The sequence below is a fragment of the Triticum dicoccoides genome, chromosome 4A (assembly GCF_002162155.2).
Source record: "Triticum dicoccoides isolate Atlit2015 ecotype Zavitan chromosome 4A, WEW_v2.0, whole genome shotgun sequence".
Lineage (NCBI taxonomy): Eukaryota > Viridiplantae > Streptophyta > Magnoliopsida > Poales > Poaceae > Triticum > Triticum dicoccoides.
In genome coordinates, this window is record NC_041386.1 from 418,409,915 (window position 1) to 418,432,003 (window position 22,089).

Below are 22,089 nucleotides of genomic sequence, written 5' to 3' on the forward strand. Positions count from 1 at the left end.
ATGTGGCCCCTTATCTTTGTTTTCAGCAATTAACTTGCCAGCCTGCTTGAATACCCAACAATCCCTATTGGTGTGGTTGGCTGGCTTGTCGGGGGTGCCGTGTATTTGACATGAGCGATCGAGTATGCGGTCCAAACTGGACGAGCCCGGAGTGCTTCGTTTGAATGGCTTTTTCCGCTGACCGGGTTTTGAGCCTTTGAATCTGGCATTGACTGCCGTATCTTCAGTATTATCACTGTTAATGCGGCGCTTATGTTTGTTGCGACGTGACTTGCTATTACCGTCCATGGTGTCCGAAGTACCATGTTTTTTGATATGTTATTACTGCGAGCCAGCTAGCTGTCTTCTCCCACACAAAAGCAGGTCATGAGTGTCGTGAGGGCTGCCATAGATTTCGGCTTTTCCTGACCAAGGTGCCGGGCTAGCCACTCGTCGCGGATGTTGTGTTTGAAAGCTGCTAGGGCCTCTACATCCGGACAGTCGATGATTTGATTTTTCTTTGTTAGGAACCGAGTCCAGAATTGCTTGGCCGATTCTTCTGGCTGCTGAATTATGTGGCTCAAGTCATCGGCACCTGGTGGTCGCACATAAGTGACCTAAAAGTTGTCGAGGAATGCGGCCTCCAGATCTTCCCAACAGGTAATGGACTCTGCTGGCAAGCTATTAAGCCAATGTCTCACTGGTCCTTTGAGCTTTAGTGGGAGGTATTTGATGGCGTGTAAGTCATCACCACGGGCCTTGTGGATGTGGAGGAGGAAATCCTCGATCCATACCGCAGGATCTGTTGTGCCGTCGTATGATTCAATATTTATGGGTTTGAAACCCTCTAGGATTTGATGATCCATTACTTCGTCTGTGAAGCATATGGGGTGTGCAGCGCCTCTGTACTGGGCTATGTTGCGACGCAGCTCGAACGAGGCATGTCCACTGTGGTCGGCCCGGCCGAACTTACTTTTACTATATCCGGCGTGACGTTTATCGTCTTGCATAGTGGCGCTCCCTCGTGATCCGTAGATCAATCTTGCATGTTTTGCTTTGTCCTCCAATACGTCTCGCAGGTCTGGCGTATTTCTCCATGCCTTTTTATTTGAATGGCGTCGGGGTGCAGGCTGAGTTTTTGGCTAGAATGCCTCTCTATCGCTTCCACGAGGTGGCCGATCAGCCGCGTCATACGCTTCTTCCTCCAGTCGGGGTAGCAACCTGCATTTTGGGTAACTCTTGGAGGGGCTTTCGAGTTTATATTCCTCGGCCGCGAGGACTTCAGTCCATCTGTCAGCTAGCAGATCTTGATCAGCTTGAAGCTGCTGCTGTTTTTCTTAAGGCTATTTGCCGTGGCTATAAGCCGGTGCTTGAAGCACTCTTGTTCGATGGGATCCTCTGGCACGACGAATTCGGCATCGTCGAGGCTTCCCTCGTCTTCGGAGGGGGCATGTAATTATCGTCCTCTGCCTCTCCATCTGCCGCTCTCTCTGGAGGGCTAGCCTTTCCATCCTCCTGTCCTAAATCGTGCTGGAGGGGATTGTTGCCATCTTCGGCACTATCCGGAGTGTTATTATCTCCTCTGCCGGTATCACCACTTTTGCTTTGGTGGGACTTAGAGCAGCGCCGCTAACGTCGGCGCTTGGGTTGCTTTTTGGAGGGGTCATCCTCCGCTGTCTCATCACCATTACCTTCTTTGGGTGTGTCCACCATGTATATATCGTATGATGAGGTGGCTGTCCAATGCCCTGTGGGCTGTGGTTCCTCTTCGTCTCTCGCATCGTCGTCCATACCGTCGATGTCTTCCGAGTCGAAGTTGAGCATGTCAGTTAAGTCGTTGACAGTGGCTACTAAGTGGGTGGTGGGTGGGCAGCGAATTTCTTCGTCATCCGCATCCCAATCCTGCCGGACATAGTTCGGCCAGGATCCTCCTGACAAGGAGAGAGACCTTAATGAGTTCAGTATGTCGCCAAAGGGCGACTGCTGAAAAATATCTGCGGAGGTAAACTCCATGATCGGCGCCCAATCGGATTCGCTAGGAACGGGCGCAGGTGGTTCGGAGTCCGTGGCCGGAGAAGGATCCGGCAGTCTGACAACACGGCTCTCGTGCAGGGTAAGGTCGATGTTCGGCTCGATAGCCGCTGAGGGTAAGGTCTCCGTGGCAGGGTCTATCCACTCATCCATGGACGGTGCAACTGGCTCCGAATTGAGGGTCGGAGCGGCTGCCCGTGCGATCTCCCGAATGTTGTCTGATGGTAGAGCTAAATAGTACTCATCGTGACCGCGTGACGCACAAGGCAGAGGCTCGAATCCGTCGAAGATCAAGTCTCCGCGGATATCGGCCGTGTAGTTTAAGCTTAAAAACCTGACCTGGTGGCCAGGGGCGTAACTTTCGATCTGCTCCCGATGGCCAAGCGAGTTGGCCTGCAGTGCGAAGCCGCCGAATACAAAAGTCTGTCTGGGGAGAAAAGTCTCACCCTGGACCGCATCGCTAACGATGACCGAAGGAGCCATCAAGCCTAACGGCGACGACACAGAGGAACTCTCAATGAAAGCACCAATGTCGGTGTCAAAATCAGCAGATCTCGGTTAGGGGTCCCGAACTGTGCATCTATGGCGGATGTTAACAGGAGGCAGGGGACACGATGTATTACCCAGGTTCGGGCCCTCTTGATGGAGGTAAAACCCTAAGTCCTGCTTGATTAATATTGATGATATGGGTAGTACAAGAGTAGATCTACCACGAGATCAGAGAGGCTAAACCCTAGAAGCTAGCCTATGGTATGATTGTATGTTGTCCTACGGACTAAAACCCTCCAGTTTATATAGACACCGGCCAGGGCTAGGGTTACACAAGGTCGGTTACAAAGGAGGAGATATACATATCCGTATTGCCTAGCTTGCCTTCCACGCCAAGTAGGGTCCCATCCGGACACGAGATGAAGTCTTCAATCTTGTATCTTCATAATCTAACAGTCCGGCCAAAGGATATAATCCGGCTGTCCGGAGACCCCCTAATCCAGGACTCCCTCTCCAACCATGTACCGTAGCTCAATTCAGCCTCTGGATGCTGATGACTGGCTCCGTGACATCACCTATGAGATGAAGTCTGCTGACATAGCCCGTGCCAGCTATGTCACCTTTGCTTCATTCTTTCTGAAGGGACCCGCTGCTCAATGGTGGGACAGCCACAGGCGTAGTCTACCAGTTGGAACAATCATCACCTGGCCAAACTTCCAAGCTGCTTTTCGTGCCCGCTTTATTCCCCATGGAGTCATTGACCGGAAGAAGCGTGAGTTCTGCAACCTCACAAAAGGCAACAGAACTGCTGAAGCTTATCAGCAGGACTTTCTGGACTTATCCTACCGTGCTGAAGAAGACATTGCAACTGATGCATGTAGACAGGAGATGTTTCGTGATGGCCCTCAAGCTAACATCAAGCTCGCACTGCTAGTACATGACTTTGCCGACTTCGCCACCTTGGTGAACAAGAACATCAATGTCGAGACTGGTCTGCAGGAACACCAGAGCTCTCACAGGAGCAACCATGACACGAGCTCATCTTCGGCCCGCCCTCGCAGAAGCATAGGATCTGGATCCCCAACAGCGTGTACTAGCCAACCACACCTGCCCCAAGGTAGTCCAATGCTGCACTTCGTGTGCCTGCTCCACCACCTAGGCAGCCAAGGCTTCTAGCTCCACCACCCCGAGCTCCTGTTCCCACTCCCAATAATGCTCTATGCTACAAGTGTGGTCAACCAGGTCACATTGCCAGGAACTGCTATCAGAACCAGAATCAACTGGCCCTTCCCACAGCTAGTCGTGGTAGCAACCAACCCCGCAACAACAATGCCAAGACTTATGGTCGTGTTCATGCCAACCACGTTGATCTCAATGAAGCTCAAGACCAGCGTGCTACTGCGATGGGTACACTCCTTGTTAATTCAATACCTGCATCTGTTTTATTCGATTCAGGAGCATCGCATTCATTCATGTCAGAAGATTTTTCATACAATCACGGCGTTAAATGTTAGGAGATGAAGACTTCGGTAGTGGTAAAAAAAACCGTGGGACAATGTCAAACCTGTATAGTTGGCATCGACCTCCCTATGGAAATCAAAGGGATGGAATTTCGCGCCTCACCCATTATTCTGAAGTCTTCCAATATTGACCTCATTCTAGGAATGGATTGGTTGAAAGCGCATACTGCTTCTATAGTTTGCGCCACTAAGACAGTCCATCTGCTACACTGATGACCACAACTATAAGGGATCTATCATAGTCCTTTCAATAAGTAAGAGTGTCGAACCCAACGAGGAGCAGACGGAAATGATAAGCGGTTTCCAGCAAGGTATTCTCAGCAAGTACTGAAATAAGTCGTAACAGATAGTTTTGTGATAGGATAATTTGTAACGAGTAACAAGTAACAAAAGTAAATAAAGTGCAGCAAGGTGGCCCAATCCTTTTTGTAGCAAAGGACAAGCCTGAACAAACTCTTATATCGAGAAAAGCGCTCCCGAGGACACATGGGAATATCATCAAGCTAGTTTTCATCATGTTCATATGATTCGCGTTCGGTACTTTGATGATTTGGTATGTGGGAGGACCGGTGCTTGGGTACTGTCCTTACTTGGACAAGCATACCACTTATGATTAACCTCTATTGCAAGCATCCGCAACTACAACAAAAGTATTAAGGTAAACCTAACCATAGCATGAAACATATGGATCCAAATCAGCCCCTTACGAAGCAACGCATAAACTAGGGTTTAAGCTTTTGTCACTCTAGCAACCCATCATCTACTTATTACTTCCCAATGCCTTCCTCTAGGCCCAAATAATGGTGAAGTGTCATGTAGTATGCGTTCACATAACACCACTAGAGGAGAGACAACATACATCTCATCAAAATATCGAACAAATACCAAATTCACATGACTACTAATAGCAAGACTTCTCCCATGTCCTTGGGAACAAACGTAACTACTCACAAAGCATATTCATGTTCATAATCAGAGGGGTATTAACATTCATATAGGATCTGAACATATGATCTTCGACCAAATAAACCAACTAGTATCAACTACAAGGAGTAATTAACACTACTAGCAACCTACTAGTACCAATCCCGGACTTGGAGACAAGAATTGGATACAAGAGATGAACTAGGGTTTTGAGAGGAGATGGTGCTGATGAAGATGTTGATGGAGACTGCCCTCTCCCGATGAGAGGAGCGTTGGTGATGACGATGGCGATGATTTCCCCCTCCCGGAGGGAGGTTTCCCCGACAGAACAGCTCTGCCGGAGCCCTAGATTGGATCCGCCAAGGTTTCGCCTCGTTGCGGCGGAGTTTCGTCCGAGGAGATGGCTTCTGATTTTTTTCTCATCGAAAGACTCCATCTAGCAGAAGATGGCCATCGGAGGGCCACCAGGGGGCCCACGAGGTAGGGGGGGCGCCTAGGGGGGTAGGGTGCGCCCCCACCCTCGTGGGCAGGGTGTGGCCCCCCTGGTGAACTTCTTGCGATCAGTATTTTTTATATATTCTAAAAACGTCTTCCATGAAGTTTCACGACTTTTGGAGCTGTGCAGAATAGGTCTCTAATATTTGCTCCTTTTCCAGCCCAGAATCCCAGCTGTCGGCATTCTCTCTCTTTATGTAATCCTTGTAACATAAGAGAGAATAGGCATAAGTATTGTGACATAATGTGTAATAACAGCCCATAATGCAATAAATATTGATATAAAAGCAAGATGCAAAATGGACGTATCAACTCCTCCAAGCTTAGACCTCGCTTGTCCTCAAGCGAAAGCCGAAATCGAAAAATATGTCCACATGTTTGGAGATAAAGGTGTCGATAAAAGTAAAATACGGACATGAGGGCATCATGATCATTCTTAGAACAGCAACTTACATAATTGTTGTCATATGATTTCTTATGCTAGAGTAATAATTCAATCGCAATTTCAAGTACGAATCGTAAACTTCATTGAAAACTAACAAACTATAATCTCAGTCATTGGAGCAATTGCAATTTATCATAACATAGGAAAGAGTCAATATATAAGAGCTTTTCAGCAAGTCCACATACTCAACTATCATATAGTCTTTCACAATTGCTGACACTCACGCAATACTTAGGGGTATGGAGTTTTAATCGGACATAGAGAAAGACAGGGGCTTATAGTTTTTCCTCCCAACGTTTTACCTCAAGGGTAATGTCAACAATAATAGTTCATGAAAACTCACATCCAATTAGCCATATATACCAGGATCTTTCCAACATATTGTGCTTGCCAAAGGATAAAATGTAAAAAGGAAGGGTGAAGATCACCATGACTCTATGCAAGGTAGGAGATAAAAGAAAACGATAGGCCCTTCGCAGAGGGAAGCAGAGGTTGTCATGCGCTTTTATGGTTGGATGCACAAAATATTAATGTGAAAGAACGTCACTTTATATTGCCACTTGTGATATGGACCTTTATTTTGCAGTCTGTCGCTTTTATTTCTTCCATATCACACGATCATATAAAGCTTATTTTCTCCCACACTACTAAGTCATACATTTTTAGAGAGCAATTTTATTGCTTGCACTGATGACAACTTACTTCGAGGATCTTACTCAATCCATAGGTAGGTATGGTGGACTCTCATGGCAAAACTGGTTTTAAGGGTATTTGGAAGCACAAGTAGTATCTCTACTTGGTGCGATGAATTTGGCTAGCATGAGGGGGAAAGGCAAGCTCAACCATGTTGGATGATCCATGACAATATAATTTATCTCAGATGTAAGAAAACATAACCCATTACCGTGTCTTCCTTGTCCAACGTCAACTCTTTAGCATGTCATATTTTAATGAGTGCACACAATCATAAAAGATGTCCAAGATAGTATATTTATATGTGAAGACCTCTCTTTCTTTATTACTTCCTATTAATTGCAACAATGACCAAAACAATGTTTGTCAACTCTCAACAAGTTTTATTCATCATACTTTTTCTATGTGACCTCATTACTCTCCATAAGATCCATATGATCTCTTTGTTTCCTTTTTTTATTCTTTCTCTTTTCTTTTATTCACTTAGGATCATGGAAAAATAATCAAGCCCTTGACTCAACACTAATCTTTATTATATATAGCTCACGGACTCGACTACATAAAAGGATCATAAAGCAGAACTCACAACTAGATCATACTAAAACTTTATTCTACTAGATCAAGATATTACCAAAAGGATCGAACTAAGAAAAAAATGGTAAAGATAAAAGTGATGGTGATACGATACCGGGGCACTCCCCCAAGCTTGGGAGTTGCCAAGTGGAGTGCCCATACCCATGTGATTATGTCTCTCTTTTCGGGGATGGTGATGCGATATTCTTGGCGATGATGCCCCTCAGGATACGATTCTCCTCCTCGAGCTTATTGACTTGCTGCTTGAGGTCCATTATTTCCTTTCGGAGTTTTCCTGTAACAGCCAAAGCTCCCTGCACCCAAGGGTGCTGCATAGCTGTGGGAGAACCAGTGACACTCTTTTTCATATTCTCATAAGAAAGAAATCTAACATTGGAAGGGATAACCGAGTTTGGAATAGCCGAGCTCTGCAGTTCTCCCATTGTGAATCCATCTCAGAAGCGGGAACTGACTTCTTGATCCTCTTCCATGGCATCTATCCTCTTCAAATCAGCCTCCATCTCTTCCTCCGTTGCTGGCCCAAAGGGGTCAACATTGTTGTTTGTCATTGATCTCGGTGCCAGATGAGACACCGAGCTCTCCCCGACTGACTCTTGCGAAGACATCTTGCTCTAATCTGCAGCAGCAACAGCTCGAAACACAAACAGAGGATAATTGCGTGATACAGGAGTCAAAACCCCCGTGAGATTATATAATGAATTTTTACTGACCAAAATATGTGTCGTGTAAGAAAACGGAGTCCGGAGAGTGCACGAGGTGCCCACGAGGTAGGGGGGTGCGCCCAGTAGGGTAGGGCGCGCCCTCCACCCTCGTGGAGGCCTCGTGTCCTTCCCGGACTGCTTCTTATTTTTCTATTTTTCTAAATATTCCAAAATGGAGAAATATTGCCTTAAAAACTGTTTTGGAGTCGGTTTACTTACCATACCACATACCTATTCCTTTTCGGAGTCTGAAACATTCCGAAAAGTGTCCCTTATGTATTCCTCTAGGGTTACGGTTTCAATAACATTGGTTTCAACATTTATGGGGTTACCTGAGATATAATGTTTGATTCTTTGACCGTTCACCACCTTTGGATTTGTGCCTTCGAAGTTGTTGATTTCTATGGCACCAGAACGATAGACCTGCTCGATAACGTAAGGACCTTCCCATTTAGAGAGAAGTTTTCCTGCAAAAAATCTTAAACGAGAGTTGTATAGCAATACATAATCACCTACATTAAACTCACGTTTTTGTATCCTTTTGTCATGCCATCTTTTAACTTTTTCTTTAAACAACTTGGCATTTTCGTAGGCTTGGGTTCTCCATTCATCGAGTGAGCTAATATCAAATAACCTCTTCTCACCGGCAAGTTTAAAATCATAATTGAGCTCTTTAATAGCCCAATATGCCTTGTGTTCTAGTTTGAGAGGTAAGTGACATTCTTTTCCATAAACCATTTTATACGGAGACACGCCCATGGGATTTTTATATGCAGTTCTATAGGCCCATAATGCATCATCAAGTTTCTTGGACCAATTCTTTCTAGACCTATTGACAGTCTTTTGCAAAATTAATTTGATCTCTCTATTACCCAATTCTACTTAACCACTAGACTGAGGGTGATAAGGGGATGCAATTCTATGATTAACATCATACTTAGCAAGCATTTTACGGAAAGCACCCTGAATAAAATATGAACCACCATCAGTCATTAAATATCTAGGGACTCCAAATCTTGGAAAAAATAACTTCTTTAAGCATTTTAATAGAAGTGTTATGATCAGCACTACTAGTTGGAATAGCTTCTACCCACTTAGTAACGTAATCAACAACAACTAAAATATGTGTATATCCATTAGAGGCAGGAAAAGGTCCCATATAGTCAAAGCCCCAAACATCAAATGGCTCAATAATGAGTGAATAGTTCATAGGCATTTCTTGATGTCTACTAATATTACCAATTCTTTGACATTCATCACAAGATAAGACAAACTTACTGGCATCCTTGAAGAGAGTAGGCCAATAAAAACCAGATTGCAATACCTTATGTGCAGTTCTATCTCCGGCATGGTGTCCTCCATAAGCTTCAGAGTGACACTTGCGTAGGATATGTTCCTCTTCATGCTTAGGTACACAACGTCTAATAACACCACCTACTCCTTCTTTATAAAGATGTGGGTCATCCCAAAAGTAATGCCTCAAATCATAGAAGAACATTTTCTTTTGCTGGTATGTGAAACTAGGTGGTATGAATTTGGCAACAATGTAATTAGCATAATCAGCATACTGTGGAGCAGTATGAGAAGCATTTATGACATTTAATTGCTCATCAGGAAAGCTATCATCAATAGGTAGTGGGTCATCAAGCACATTTTCTAACCTATACAAGTTGTCTGCAACGGGGTTCTCAGCTCCCTTTCTATCAACAATATGTAGTCAAATTCTAGTAGCAAGAGAACCCATCTAATAAGTCTAGGTTTAGCATCTTTCTTTTCCACAAGATATTTAATAGCAGCATGATCAGTGTCAATAGTTACTTTAGAATCAACAATATAAGGTCTGAACTTATCACAAGCAAATACAACTGCTAAGAATTCTTTTTCAGTAGTAGCACAATTTCTTTGAGCATTGTCTAGGGTTTTACTAGCATATTGAATAATGTTTAATTTCTTATCAACTCTTTTCCCTAGAACAGCAGCTACAGCATAATCACTAGCATCACACATAATTTCAAAGGGTCAATTCCAATCAGGTGGATGAACAATAGGTGCAGAGATCAATGCTTTCTTAAGTATTTCAAATGCTTCTACACAATCATCATCAAATACAAATGGTATATCTTTTTGTAATAAATTAGTCAGAGGCCGAGAAATTTTTGAGAAGTCCTTAATGAACCTCCTATAAAATCTGGCGTGACCAAGGAAACTTATTATACCTTTGATGTCCTTGGGGCATGGCATCTTTTTAATAGCATCAACCTTGGCTTTATCAACTTCAATACCTCTTTCAGAAACTTTATGCCCTAAGACAATACCATCATTAACCATAAAGTGGCACTTTTCCCAATTCAAGACAAGATTAGTTTCTTCACATCTCTGCAAAACTCGATCAAGGTTGCTCAAGCAATCATCAAAAGAAGATCCATAGACGGAGAAATCGTCCATGAAAACCTCCCAAATCTTTTCACGAAAGTTAGAGAATATAGACATCATGCATCTTTGAAAGGTAGCAGGTGCATTACATAAACCAAAAGGCATACATCTATAAGAAAAAGTACCAAAAGGGCAAGTAAAAGTAGTCTTTGATTGATCATTGGCCTACATAGGTATTTGAGAGAAACCAGAATAACCATCTAGAAAGCAAAAATGTGTATGTTTGGATAATCTTTCTAGCATTTGATCGATAAAAGGTAAGGGGTAATGATCCTTTTTAGTGGCCTTATTTAGTTTGCGGAAATCGATTACCATCCTATAACCTGTAATAATTCTTTGAGGAATCAATTCATCTTTATCATTAGGAACCACAGTAATACCTCCCTTCTTAGGGACACAATGGACAGGACTTACCCACTGACTATCAACAACGGGATAGATTGTACCTGCCTCAAGGAGCTTTAGTATTTCCTTTCTTACCACTTCTTTCATTTTAGGATTCAGCCGTCATTGATGATCACGAACTGGTTTAGCATCTTCTTCCAAATTTATTTTATGTTGACATTGAGTGGGACTAATGCCCTTAAGATCATCAAGAGTATACCCAATAGCAGCATGGTGCTTCTTTAGAGTTTTCAATAATCTCTCTTCCTCATGCTCTAAAAGGTTAGCACTAATAATGACATGATATATCTTTTTCTCATCAAGATAAGCATATTTAAGAGTATCAGGTAACGGTTTAAGCTCAAACACGGGATCACCCTTGGATGGAGGAGGATCCCCTAGGATTTCAATAGGCAAATTGTGTTTCAGAATAGGTTCCTGTTTAAAGAATACTTCATCTATTTCCCTTCTTTCATTCATAAACATATCATTTTCATGGTCTAGCAAATATTGTTCTAAAGGATCACTAGGAGGTACGGCAATAGAGGCAAGACCAATAATTGCATCCTTACTAGGTAATTCTTCTTCACGGTGTTGTCTACTAAATTTAGAGAAATTAAATTCATGAGACATATCATCTAAACCGATAGTAACAACATCCTTTTTGCAATCTATCTTAGCATTAACAGTGTTCAAGAAGGGTCTACCAAATATAATGGGACAAAAGCTATCTTGTGGGGAACCAAGAACAAGAAAATCAGTAGGATATTTAGTTTTCCCACACAAGACTTCAACATCTCTAACAATTCCCATGGGTGAAATAGTATCTCTATTGGCAAGTTTAATTGTGACATCAATATCTTCTATCTCAGCAGGTGCAATATCATGCATGATTTCTTTGTATAAGTCAAAAGGTATGGCACTAGCACTAGCACCCATATCACATAAGCCATGATAACAGTGATCTCCTATTTTAACAGAAATAACAGGCAAGCCTACCACAGGTCTGTTTTTACCTTTTGCACAGGGTTTAGCGATTCTAGCAGTCTCATCAAGGAAATGCATAACATGCCCATCAATATTATCAGACAAGAGATCTTTAACAATAGCAATATCAGGTTCAACTTTAATTTACTCAGGAGGTGTATAAGTTTTAGTATTGCTTTTACGAACCACAGTTGAAGCTTTAGCATGATCATTTATCCTAACAGGAAGAGGTGGTTTCTCAACATAAGCGGTAGGAACAATAGGATCATTATAAGTGACAGTCTTTTCTTCAACTTTAATTGGTGCAGCTACTTTTATTTCTATGGGAGGATGATATTTAAACCACTTCTCCCTAGGGAGATCAAAATGAGTAGCAAAAGATTCACAGAAAGAAGCTACTATTTCAGAGTCAAGTCCATATTTAGTGCTAAATTTACGGAAAACATCGGTATCCATAAAAGATTTAACACAATCAAACTTAGGTGTCATACCTGACTCCTTACCTTCGTCAAGGTCCCAATCTTCAGAGTTGCGTTTAATTCTTTCCAATAAATCCCATTTTAATTCAATAGTCTTCATCATAAAAGAGCTAGCACAAGAAGTATCGAGCATGGTGCGATTGCTATCAGAACGCCGAGCATAAAAATTTTGAATAATCATTTCTCTTGAGAGCTCATGATTGGCGCATGAATATAACATTGATTTAAGCCTCCCCCAAGCTTGAGCGATGCTTTATCCTTCGCGAGGCCAAAAATTATATATATATATATATATATAATTGCGATCACGATGAACAAGATGCATAGGATAAAACTTCTGATGAAATTCCAATTTCAATCGTTTGTAGTTCCATGACCCCGTATCATCACATAGCACATACCATGTCAATTCATCTTCCTTCAAAGATAAAGGGAAGACCTTCTTCGTAATAACATCTCCGGGTACACCTGCAAGCATAAATAATCCACAAACTTCATCCACATATATTAGGTGCTCATCAGGATGCTTTGTTCCATCTCCTGCAAAAGGATTAGCTAGCATTTTTTCTATCATACCCGAAGGAATTTCAAAGCAGACATTTTCATTTTCATTAGGTTCAGTAGGTTGAGGAGAAACTCTTTGCTCTATTGGTCAGGGTGAAGATACCCCGAACAAGCCCCTCAGAGGATTACTTTACATAGTAACAAGTGAAAGTAAATTTCAGCACACTATATAAATTTTTCCTTAACAAATTCCACCTACCAAAGGCGCTTCACTCCGTGGCAACGGCGCCAGAAAAGAGTCTGGATGACCAACAAGTATAGGGGATCTACCATAGTCCTTTCGATAAATAAGAGTGTCGAACCCAACGAGGAGCAGAAGGAAATGATAAGCGGTTTCCCGCAAGGTATTCTCTGCAAGTACTGAAATAAGTGGTAACGGATAGTTTTGTGATAGGATAATTTTAACGAGCAACAAGTAACAAAAGTAAATAAAGTGCAGCAAGGTGGCCCATCCTTTTTGTAGCAAAGGACAGGCCTGAACAAACTCTTATATAGAGAAAAGCGCTCCCGAGGACACATGGGAATATCGTCAAGCTAGTTTTCATCATGTTCATATGATTCCCGTTTGGTACTTTGATAATTTGGTATGTGGGTGGACCGGTGCTTTGGTACTGTCCTTACTTGGACAAGCATCCCACTTATGATTAACCTCTATTGCAAGAATCAGCAACTAATACAACAAAAGTATTAAGGTAAACCTAACCATAGCATGAAACATATGGATCCAAATCAGCCCCTTACGAAGCAACGCATAAACTAGGGTTTAAGCTTCTGTCACTCTAGCAACCCATCATTTACTTATTACTTCCCAATGCCTTCCTCTAGGCCCAAGTAATGGTGAAGTGTCATGTAGTCGACGTTCACATAACACCACTAGAGGAGAGACAACATACATCTCATCAAAATATCGAACGAATACCAAATTCACATGACTACTAATAGCAAGACTTCTCCCATGTCCTCAGGAACAAACGTAACTACTCACGAAGTATATTGATGTTCATAATCAGAGGGGTACTAATATACATATAGGATCTGAACTTATGATCTTCCACCAAATAAACCAACTAGCATCAACTACAAGGAGTAATTAACACTACTAGCAACCTACTAGTACCAATCCCAGACTTGGAGACAAGAATTGGATACAAGAGAAGAACTAGGGTTTTGAGAGGAGATGCTGCTGATGAAGATGTTGATAGAGATTGCCCTCTCCCAATGAGAGGAGCATTGGTGATGACGATGGTGATGATTCCCCCCTCCCGGAGGGAAGTTTCCCCGGCAGAATAGCTCTGTCGGAGCCCTAGATTTGATCCGCCAAGGTTCCGCCTCGTGGAAGCGGAGTTTCGTCCGAGGAGATGGCTTATGATTTTTTTTCTCATCGAAAGACTCCATATAGCAGAAGATGGCCATCGGAGGGCCACCAGGGGGCCCACGAGGTAGGGGGCGCGCCCCCACCCTCGTGGGCAGGGTGTGGCCCCCTGGTGAACTTCTTGCGCTCAGTATTTTTTATATATTCTGAAAACGTCTTCCGTGAAGTTTCAGGACTTTTGGAGCTGTGCATAATAGGTCTCTAATATTTGCTCCTTTTCCGGCCCAGAATCCCAGCTGTGGGCATTCTCCCTCTTTATGTAAACCTTGTAAAATAAGAGAGAATGGGCATAAGTATTGTGACATAATGTGTAATAACAGCCCATAATGCAATAAATATCGATATAAAAGCATGATGCAGAATGGACGTAGCATACACCCTTCTAACGAAATAGTTAGTTACCATGATCATCTGGTGCAAAATGTCGAGGCACGGCTTTATGCCTTGAATGCATTGAACGCTGCACCACTAGAGGGCATTGAAAACATTCTCGTCATTCACGAACTCCAAAAAGTCTTTCCTGAAGAACTTCCAGGGATTCCCCCTGCTAGAGTTGTCAAATTCATCATCGACTTGAAACCAGACACCACTCCTATAGCCAAACTACCCTACAAGATGCCGCCACATGAACTCATTGCGCTTAAGGAGCAAATCAACACATCTCTTCGCAGTGGTGTCATTCGCCCAAGTTGCTCTCCTTGGGGAGCACCTTCTCTCTTTGTCAAGAAGAAGGATGGGACAAACCGATTGGTCCAAGACTACCATCCTATTAACCAAGCTACCATTCAGAACAAATATCCTCTTCCTCAGATAATTGATCTGTATGATCAACTGGCTGGTTCATCAGCGTTCTCTAAACTCGACTGGAGGTTGGGTTACCACTATATCCATGTTCGTGAAGAGGATATCCCAAAGACCGCATTCGTAACTCGATATGGTTCATATGAGTACACTGTCATGTATTTTGGCTTAACCAGTGATCCAGCCAAATTCTCTCATCTAATGAACTATATCTTCATGGAATACCTCGACAAGTTTGTCATGGTTTATCTGGATGACATCCTTGTGTACTCCAAGAACAAAGAAGAACATGTTGAGCATCTTCGCCTTGTTCTGGAAAAGCTTCAAGTGCATCAAATCTATGCTAAGTATTCCAAGTATGAATTCTGGCCTCCTGATGTAACCTATCTTGGCCATGTTATCTCCAAGGATGGTATTGCCGTCAAGCCCGAGCGAGTTTAGGCTATTATTGATTGGACTCCTCCGAAGAATGTCAAGCAAGTCAGAAGTTTTGTCGGACTCGCCAGCTATTGTCGTCGATTCATCGAGAACTTCTCCAAGATCACCAGGCCTCTGACTAACCTGTTGCAGAAGGGCGTCAAGTTCCAATGGAGAGACAAATGTCAAGAAAGTTTCCAGGAACTCAAAGACAAGTTGACTTCTGCCCCAGTGCTTGCTCCACCTGATACTAAGAAGGACTTCGTCATTTACTGTGATGCTTCCGGTCAAGGATTAGGTTGTTGTTGGGGAACGTTGCAGAAAACAAAAATTTTCCTACGGTTTCACCAAGATCCATCTATGATTTCATCTAGCAACGAGTGATCGGCTTGCATCTACATACCTTTGTAGATCACGCGCGGAAGTGTTCAAAGAACGGGGATGAGGAAGTCGTACTCGACGTGATCCAAATCACCGGAGATCCTAGCGCCGAACGGACGGCACCTCCATGTTCAACCCACGTACGGTCAGTATGACGTCTCCTCCTTCTTGATCCAGCAAGGGGGGAGGAGAGGTTGATGAAGATCCAGCAGCACGACGGTGTGGTGGTGGATGCAGGGCGTCACCGCAGCAGGGCTTCGCCGTTATACTGCGAGAGGGAGAGGTGTAGCAGGGGAGAGGGAGGCGCCAAGACTCAAGGGTCCGGCTGCCCCCTCTCTCCCCCTTTATATAGGCCCCCTAGGGGGGTGCGCCGGCCCTAGGAGATGGGATCTCCTAGGGGGGCGGCGGCCAAGGGGTGTGTGCCCCCCAAGCCAGGTGGGGCGCCCCCCCACCCTAGGGTTCCCAACCCTAGGCGCATGGGGTGGGCCAAGGGGGGTGCACCAGCCCACTATGGGCTGGTTCCCCTCCCCACATTGGCCCATGGGGCCCTCCGGGATGGGTGGCCCCACCCGGTGGACCCCCGGGACCCTTCCGGTGGTCCCGGTACAATACTGGTGACCCCCGAAACTCTCCCGATGGACGAAACTGCACTTCCTATATATAATTCTTCACCACCGGACCATTCCGGAACTCCTCGTGACGTCCAGGATCTCATCTGGGACTCCGAACAACTTTCGGGTTACTGCATATTCATATCTCTACAACCCTAGCGTCACCGAACCTTAAGTGTGTAGACCCTACGGGTTCGGGAGACATGTAGACATGACCGAGACGGCTCTCCGGTCAATAACCAACAGAGGGATCTGGATACCCATGCTGGCTCCCACATGCTCCTCGATGATCTCATCGGATGAACAACGATGTCGAGGATTCAAGCAACCCTGTATACAATTCCCTTTGTCAATCAGTACGTTACTTGCCCGAGATTCGATCGTCGGTATCCCAATACCTCGTTCAATCTCGTTACCGGCAAGTCACTTTACTCGTACCGTAATGCATGATCCCATGACCATACACTTGGTCACTTTGAGCTCATTATGATGATGCATTACCGAGTGGGCCCAGAGATACCTCTCCATCATACGGAGTGACAAATCCCAGTCTTGATCCGTGCCAACCCAACAGACACTTTCATAGATACCCGTAGTACAACTTTATAGTCACCCAGTTACGTTGTGACGTTTGGTATACCCAGAGCACTCCTACGGTATCCGGGAGTTACATGATCTCATGGTCTAAGGAAAAGATACTTGACATTGGAAAAACTCTAGCAAACGAACTATACGATCTTGTGCTATGTTTAGGATTGGGTCTTGTCCATCACATCATTCTCCTAATGATGTTATCTCGTTATCAATGACATCCAATGTCCATAGTTAGGAAACCATGACTATCTGTTGATCAACGAGCTAGTCAACTAGAGGCTTACTAGGGACATGTTGGTGTCTATGTATTCACACATGTATTACGATTTCCGGATAATACAATTAAAGCATGAACCATAGACAATTATCATGAACAAGGAAATATAATAATCATTTTATTATTGCCTCTAGGGCATATTTCCAACAGTCTCCCACTTGCACTAGAGTCAATCATCTAGTTACATTGTGATGAATCGAACACCCCTGGAATTCTGGTGTTGATCATGATTTGCTCTAGGGAGAGGTTTAGTCAATGGATCTGCTACATTCAGGTCCGTGTGTACTTTACAAATCTGTATGTCTCCATTTTCAACACTTTCACGAATGGAGTTTAAGAGACGCTTGATATGTCTGGTCTTCCTGTGAAACCTGGGCTCCTTGGCAAGGGCAATAGCTCTAGTGTTGTCACAGAAGAGAGTCATCGGGCCCGACGCATTGGGTATGACTCCTAGGTCAGTAATGAACTCCTTCACCCAGACTGCTTCGTGTGTTGCCTCCGAGGCTGCCATGTACTCCGCTTCACATGTAGAGCCCGACACAACGCTTTGCTTGCAACTGCACCAGCTTACTGCCCCACCATTCAAAATATACACGTATCCGGTTTGTGACTTAGAGTCATCCAGATCTGTGTCGAAGCTAGCGTCGACGTAACCCTTTACGACGAGCTCTTCGTCACCTCCATAAACGAGAAACATTTCCTTAGTCCTTTTCAGGTACTTCAGGATATTCTTGACCGCTGTCCAGTGTTCCTTGTCGGGATTACTTTGGTACCTACCTACCAAACTTACGGCAAGTTTTACATCAGGTCTGGTACACAGCATGGCATACATAATAGAACCTATGGCTGAGGCATAGGGGATGACACTCATCTCTTCTATATCTTCTGTCGTGGTCGGACATTGAGCTGAGCTCAATTTCACACCTTGCAACACAGGCAAGAACCCCTTCTTAGACTGATCCATATTGAACTTCTTCAATATCTTATCAAGGTATGTGCTTTGTGAAAGACCTATGAGGCGTCTTGATCTATCTCTATAGATCTTGATGCCTAATATATAAGCAGCTTCTCCAAGGTCCTTCATTGAAAAACTCTTATTCAAGTAGGCCTTAATGTTGTCCAAAAGCTCTATATCATTTCCCATCAAAAGTATGTCATCTACATATAATATGAGAAATGCCACAGAGCTCCCACTCACTTTCTTGTAAACGCAGGCTTCTCCATAAGTCTGCATAAACCCAAATGCTTTGATCATCTCATCAAAGCGAATGTTCCAACTCCGAGATGCTTGCACTAGCCCATAAATCGAGCGTTGCAGCTTGCACACCTTGTCAGCATTCTTAGGATCGACAAAACCTTCCAGCTGCATCATATACAGTTCTTCCTTAAGATGACCGTTAAGGAATGCCGTTTTGACGTCCATTTGCCATATCTCATAATCATAGTATGCGGCAATTGCTAACATGATTCGGACGGACTTCAGCTTTGCTACGGGAGAGAAAGTCTCATCGTAGTCAACCCCTTGAACTTGTCGATAACCCTTAGCAACAAGCCTAGCTTTATGGATGGTCACATTACCATCCGCGTCTGTCTTCTTTTTAAAGATCCATTTATTTTCAATGGCTCGCCGATCATCGGGCAAGTCAGTCAAAGTCCATACTTTGTTTTCATACATGGATCCTATCTCGGATTTCATGGCTTCCAGCCATTTGTCGGAATCCGGGCCCGCCATCGCTTCTTCATAGTTCGAAGGTTCACCGTTGTCTAACAACATGATTTCCAAGACAGGGTTGCCGTACCACTCTGGTGCGGAACGTGTCCTTGTGGACCTTCGAAGTTCAGTAGGAGCTTGATCAGAAGTATCTTGATCATCATCATTAACTTCCTCTCTAATTGGTGCATGCACCACAGGAACATTTTCCTGAGTTGTGCCAGTTTCCGGTTCAAGAGGTAATACTTCATCAAGTTCCACTTTCCTCCCACTTACTTCTTTCGAGAGAAACTCCTTCTCTAGAAAGGATCCATTCTTGGCAACAAAGATCTTGCCTTCGGATCTGAGGTAGAAGATATACCCAATAGTTTCTTTAGGGTATCCTATGAAGACGCATTTTTCCGACTTGGGTTCGAGCTTTTCAGGTTGAAGTTTCTTGACATAAGCATCGCATCCCCAAACTTTTAGAAACGACAGCTTAGGCTTCTTCCCAAACCATAATTCATACGGTGTCGTCTCAATGGATTTCGTCGGAGCCCTATTTAAAGTGAATGCGGCAGTCTCTAAAGCATAGCCCCAAAATGACAGCGGTAAATCGGTAAGAGACATCATAGATCGCACCATATCCAATAGAGTGCGATTACGACGTTTGGACACACCATTACGCTGAGGTGTTCCAGGCGGCGTGAGTTGTGAAACTATTCCACATTTTCTTAAGTGTGTACCAAATTCGTGACTCAAGTATTCTCCTCCACGATCTGATCGCAAAAACATTATTTTTCTGTCACGTTGATTCTCAACCTCACTCTGAAATTCCTTGAACTTTTCAAAGGTTTCAGACTTGTGTTTCATTAAGTAGATATACCCATATCTACTCAAGTCATCAGTGAGGGTGAGAACATAACGATAGCCACCACGAGCCTCAACACTCATTGGACCGCACACATCAGTATGTATGATTTCCAATAGGTTGGTTGCTCGCTCCATTGTTCCTGAGAACGGAGTCTTGTTCATCTTACCCATGAGGCATGGTTCGCACGTGTCAAATGATTCGTAATCAAGAGACTCTAAAAGTCCATCTGCATGGAGCTTCTTCATGCGTTTGACACCTATGTGACCAAGGCGGCAGTGCCACAAGTATGTGGGACTATCATTATCAACCTTACATCTTTTGGTATTCACACTATGAATATGTGTAGCATTACGCTCGAGATTCATTATGAATAAACCATTCACCATAGGAGCATGACCATAAAACATATCTCTCATATAAATAGAACAACCATTATTCTTGGATTTAAATGAGTAGCCATCTCGTATTAAACGAGATCCTGATACAATGTTCATGCTCAAACTTGGCACTAAATAACAATTATTGAGGTTCTAAACTAACCCCATAGGTAAATGTAGAGGTAGCGTGCCGACGGCGATCACATCGACCTTGGAACCATTCCCGACGCACATCGTCACCTCGTCCTTTGCCAGTCTCCGTTTATTCCGCAGCTCCTGCTTTCAGTTACAAATGTGAGCAACTGCACCGGTATCAAATACCCAGGAGCTACTATGAGTACTGGTAAGGTACACATCAATTACATGTATATCACATATACCTTTTGTTTTGCCGGCCTTCTTGTCCGCTAAGTATTTGGGGCAGTTCCGCTTCCAGTGACCACTTCCCTTGCAATAAAAACACTCAATCTCGGGCTTGGGTCCATTCTTTGGCTTCTTCCTGACAGCTTGCTTACCGGGCGCGGCAACTCCCTTGCCGTCCTTCTTGAAGTTCTTCTTACCCTTGCATTTCTTGAACTTAGTGGTTTTATTCACCATCAACACTTGGTGGTCCTTTTTGACTTCTACCTCTACTGATTCCAGCATTGCAAATACTTCAGGAATGGTCTTTTCCATCCCCTGCATATTGAAGTTCATCACAAAGCTCTTGTAGCTCGGTGGAGGCGACTGAAGGATTCTGTCAATGACCGCGTCATCCGGGAGATTAACTCCCAACTGAGTTAAGAGGTTATGTAATCCAGACATAGTGAGTATGTGCTCACTGACAGAACTATTTTCCTCCATCCTACAGCTGAAGAACTTGTCGAAGACTTCATATCTCTCGACCCGGGCATGAGCTTGGAAAACCATTTTCAGCTCTTCGAACATCTCATATGCTCCGTGTCGCTCAAAATGCTTTTGGAGCCCCGGTTCTAAGCTGTAAAGCATGCCGCACTGAACGAGGGAGTAATCATCAGCACGTGTCTGCCAAGCGTTCATAACGTCTTGGTTCTGTGGGACGGGTGCGTCACCTAGCAGTGCTTGTAGGACATATTCTTTCTTGGCAGCTATGAGGATGATCCTCAGGTTCCGGACCCAGTCCGTATAGTTGCTGCCATTGTCTTTCAGCTTGGTTTTCTCTAGGAACGCGTTGAAGTTGAGGACAATGTTGGCCATTTGATCTACAAGACATATTGTAAAGATTTTAGACTAAGTTCATGATAATTAAGTTCATCTAATCAAATTATATAATGAACTCCCACTTAGATAGACATCCCTCTAGTCATCTTAGTATAACATGATCCGAGTTAACTAGGCCGTGTCCGATCATCACGTGAGACGGACTAGTCAACATCGGTGAACATCTTCATGTTGATCGTATCTTCCATACGACTCATGCTCGACCTTTCGGTCTTTTGTGTTCCGAGGCCATGTCTGTACATGCTAGGCTCGTCAAGTCAACCTAAGTGTTTGCATGTGTAAATCTGTCTTACACCCGTTGTATGTGAACGTTGGAATCTATCACACCCGATCATCACGTGGTGCTTCGAAACAACAAACTGTCGCAACGGTGCACAGTTAGGGGGAACACTTTCTTGAAATTATTATGAGGGATCATCTTATTTACTACCGCCGTTCTAAGTAAACAAGATGCAAAAACATGATAAACATCACATGCAATCAAATAATAATAGTGACATGATATGGCCAGTATCACATAGCTCCTTTGATCTCTATCTTGGGGCTCCATGATCATCTTGTCACCGGCATGACACCATGATCTCCATCATCATGATCTCCATCATCGTGTCTCCATGAAGTTGCTCGCCAACTATTACTTCTACTACTATGGCTAACACATTTAGCAATAAAGTAAAGTAATTTACATGGCATTTCTCAATGACACGCAGGTCATACAAAAAATAAAGACAACTCCTA